The sequence below is a fragment of the Pseudorasbora parva genome, chromosome 9 (assembly GCF_024679245.1).
Source record: "Pseudorasbora parva isolate DD20220531a chromosome 9, ASM2467924v1, whole genome shotgun sequence".
Taxonomy (NCBI): domain Eukaryota; kingdom Metazoa; phylum Chordata; class Actinopteri; order Cypriniformes; family Gobionidae; genus Pseudorasbora; species Pseudorasbora parva.
The window spans coordinates 3,973,760-3,978,305 of record NC_090180.1 but is presented as its reverse complement, the minus strand read 5'-3'; positions in this window follow the sequence as shown (position 1 = coordinate 3,978,305).

Genomic DNA, 4,546 nt, shown 5'->3' with positions numbered 1-4,546 from the left:
GCATTTTTTAGAGTGTATATATATATATATATAGTAAAATAATGTAATCCTTTTTATTGTAATATTTTACCATTTTAAATTCTATTAAAGGTGCAGTGTGTGAATGTGAGTTTTAGCGGCATCTAGTGGTGAGGTTGTGAATTGCAAACACCCCTCCCTTTCAAAGCACATAGAGAAGCTACGGTGGCCGACACAGGACAAAAATGTAATCATCAGAGAGAACAGAGAGTGATTAGCGCTTTGTAGAGAAGTTTGTCCGTTTAGGGCTACCGTAGAAACATGGCGCCACAAAATGGTGATTTCGCTGTAAGGGGACTCGCGGTGTGTGACGATAGAAATGGCTCATTCTAAGGTAATAAAACATAACGATACATTATGTAAGGTCTTTATACTCCACAGAAAAGTTATGTATATTATATTGTTTTTTTGTCAACAGATCCTCATAAATACTACACACTGCACATTTAAGTTTAAGCATATTTACAATATAATAATACACTGTAAAGAATTATTTAGAAAAAAAGTTACCTGATTGCCTTAAAATTTTTTAGTTCATTGAAATTAAAATTTTAAGTTAATACAATTTTTTGAGATTCGACAACCTTTATTATTATTAAAAGATTTTGTAAGCATATTGGGTAATTGTGTGTGTTTTATTTCTGATGACGCAGTGAAACATGCCAAATAGTGCTATTTTCATGATTTATCAAATGTTTTATGTGGTTCAGATACAATAATATTTTGAGTTTCTATTTATTAAACAAATTTCCTTCATTGCATCAACTCAAGTTTTTAATTTCAATAAACTCAAAATTTTAAGGCAACCAGATTACTTACTTTTTTAAGTTGAACCAACAACATTTTTTTTTACAGTGTAATAATAAAATGTTTGTAATTGTGACTAAAGCATCTATTTATATCTTCAAGGGTGTAAATGTGGCAATCACACGTTGGCGTGAGTGATGATAAGGTTGGCGTAAGGTGTTATTGTGGCCCTGTAGATGGGGAAAGAGCCGAGCCGTGGTGTTAGCTCTCCACAGACATGACACTTAGAGTAATAGAGCTGGCTTGATTGGCTTGTTGCATTGTCAAAGCTGTCACGACAGTGTGTTTAAAAGGGCAGTGTGTGAAACCATCATGTTCCCTCCTGCTGAAAATACACCAAGTGTCTTCCTGTCAATGGCGCTGAGCTTTGACAATAAGATTCCAATGCAGAACACGCTTGTGAGATCTCTGCATAGATATTAGCACTCGCCTTTAAATCCTGTCTTATTTGCCATCCAACACATAAATACACATTTACATAATTCGTGGTTTCATGATATGTTTTGCTTTTACTTTTTGTTGATTTGATTTGCATAATTGTGCATGTTTTGATTATGCTGATGGTTTATGCTAAACAGCGCTGCTGCGGCCCTAAGAACACATACTGTATAAATTGCTTTTTTATTATTTTTAACTGTTAAATCATCCTTTTTCTATTTAGTGTCAAATGTTTAAGCTGATAACTAGAATCGTATTTGTTTTGGATGAAAGTGATGATTAATTTTTTAGTTTTAGTAAAAATGCTGGGTTAGAAACAACACTAGTTGGGTTGAAAATGGACAAACCCAGCAATTGGGTTGGTTTAACCCAGCGGTTGAGTTAAATGTTTGCCTAACGTGCCAGGCCTTTTTATTTAACCCAACTATTGTTTAAAAATTACTATATGGCTGGCTTCAAATGAACCCAAAATTAAAAATCTGACACATAATTAGAGGCAACAATAATCAAAAGGTGGACATTTATTAATAAGCAGTTTAATACATGTTTATTGTTTAACATTATTCATTAAACGTATTAATAATGCTAATTTATTACACATTTTAAAAAATGCTGTGTTGTTTTAACCAAATGTTGGGTCAAATACGGACTAACCCAGCAATTGGGTTATTTTAATCCTGCGGTTGGGTTAAATATTTGCTTAAGACAACCCAATCGCTGGGTTAAAACAACCCAATTGCTGGGTTAGTCCATATTTGACCCAACATTGGGTTGTTTTTGACACAGAATTTTTTAGAGTGCAGTATTAATAAATGTTATTTTCCATCTTTAGGTTTTATTTAAGCAAGCAATACAGTCATTTTCAAACAATAGTTGAGTTAAATAAAACTAGCCAGCAGGTTGGGCAAACATTTAACTCAACCGCTGGGATTGTCCATTTTTAACCCAACTTTTGTGGTTTCTAACCCAGCGTTTTTAAGAGTGTAAACTTGAATCAAAAGGTGTTTAGGGATAAAATAAGAAGCTGAGCTGTGGTGCAGTGGTTTGTACAATGGGGGCTCAGGTTCGAATTTGTCATGTCCGATTGTAATCCTGTAAATTAAACAGGGGAAGGATAAAATAGAAAAATAAAAATAAATCACACTTATAGTTGCCATACATCTAAAAAATGCTGGGTTAAAAACAACCCAAGTTGGGTTGAAAATGGCCAAACCCAGAAATTGGGTTGTTTGAATGGGTCCATTCACTGGGTTCAAACAACCCAATTTATGGGTTTGTCAATTTTTAACCCAACTTGGGTGGTTTCTAACCCAGCATTTTTAAGAGTGTAAACTTTACTCTCTAAAAAATGCTGGGTTAAAAACAACCCAAGTTGGGTTGGAAATGGACAAACCCAGAAATTGGGTTGTTAAAATGGGTCCATTTACTAGGGTTCAAACTACCCAATTTCTGGGTTTGTCCATTTCCAACCCAACTTGGTTTGTTTTTAACCCAGCATTTTTTAGAGTGTAATCAAAAGGAGTTTGAGGATAAAATAAGAAGCTGAGCTGTGGTGCAGTGGTTTGTATAATGGGGGCTCAGGTTCGAATTTATCATGTCCGATTTTAATCCTGTAAATTAGACAGGGAAGGATAAAATAAAAATAAAAATCACACTTGTATAGTTGCCATACACTCAAAAAAATAATAATAAAAATGCTGGGTTAAAAACAACCCGAGGTGGGTTGAAAATGGCCAAACCCAGAAATTGGGTTTTTTAATGGGTTCATTTACTGGGTTCAAACAACCCAAATTCTGGGGTTGTCCATTTTCAACCTAACTTGGTGTACACTTAAAATCAAAAGGAGTTTGAGGATAAAATAAGAAGCTGAGTTGTGGTGCAGTGGTTTGTACAATGGAGGTTTAGGTTTGTATTTGTCATATCCGATTGTAATCCTGTAAATTAGACAGGGGAAGAAAAAAAAAATACACTCTAAAAAATGCTGGGATAAAAACAACCCAAGTTGGGTTGAAAAAGGACGAACCCAGAGATTGGGTTGTTTGAACCCAGTGAATTGACCCATTCAAACAACCCAATTTCTGGGTTTGTCCATTTTCAACCCAACTTGAGTTTAGCATTTTTTAGAGTGTATGATCTAGTCAGACAGGTTGAGAGTGTGTGTGAATGTGTCTGTAAGCGCTAAAACATATGTAGATATATATTCCTTCCCTGCTTTTCCTCTTATCCTAATGCAGATCTGATAAAAGAGTGGCAGGTGGGTGGGTGGGGGGTTCTGCATGGCCCAGCTCCACTCACTCTGCCCCTGCTCCCCATTCATCAAGCCCACACAGACCACTGGCCAAGCACGCCTGCCTATCATTACCCCTCTCACAATGCGATCCATGCCGCTAACCCTGCCTTCATTCCCCAGGATTAATAATATCTCTTTCAACCTTCACACAGTGATAAATAGGCACAACGAGAACAAAAGGAGCCAAAGGAGTGCAAGAGAAAAGAGAGAGTCAGAGTGAGACGGAAAAAAGAGGAGAGGTGAGGTGATTTTTACAGAGAATAATTAAAGGCTGAAACACCAGACTGAAGTGAAACTATACGTCTTTATGTGAGATTATCATACACACTGTACAGTTCCAGAGCTAGAGACATAACCTGCTGAAGGAATGTAGATCAGAAATGATAGTTTGCTTTCTCGTCCGGCCATTGTGGTGTTGGCTATTTCTTTCAGACATAGTACAATTATATAGCCCCGCCTTGAAATATCATTTAAGCAGTGTAGATAAGAGTTTGGCAGCTTTTTGTAAAATTGAAAGAATTGAATATTGAATAAAAGACAATATCGTGTGATTTATTAGCATGGCGAAGACAGAGCAGAGACTTAACATTACTATTATGAAATCATTATGCTAATTCATAGAATCGTGTGTGAGTTGGATATTTGTGTAATTAAAAACTCTATTGTATTTTCTCCCTGCACTTTAAGCGCTTGTGATTTATTACACATGCGATACACTTCCTCTCCGGTTTGATTTGTGTAGCCTGGCCCCTGCATAGTGTGAGAAATGTGTGTTTTGCCTTCAATTAAATGTACAACAACTGTAACGTATCCTCTTAACTAACTGTTCTTATTTAAAGGAACAGTGCATTGATATGTCTTTATTGCCACCAGTTTACAAAAACAACAGAATAGTCGGTCTGAGCAAACAAAATTGTCAGTGAACAATCAATTTGTGACAAAATGTTTTTTTTTTTGTTGAAATTTGTATTTTGCTTTCCATGAAACGTACAT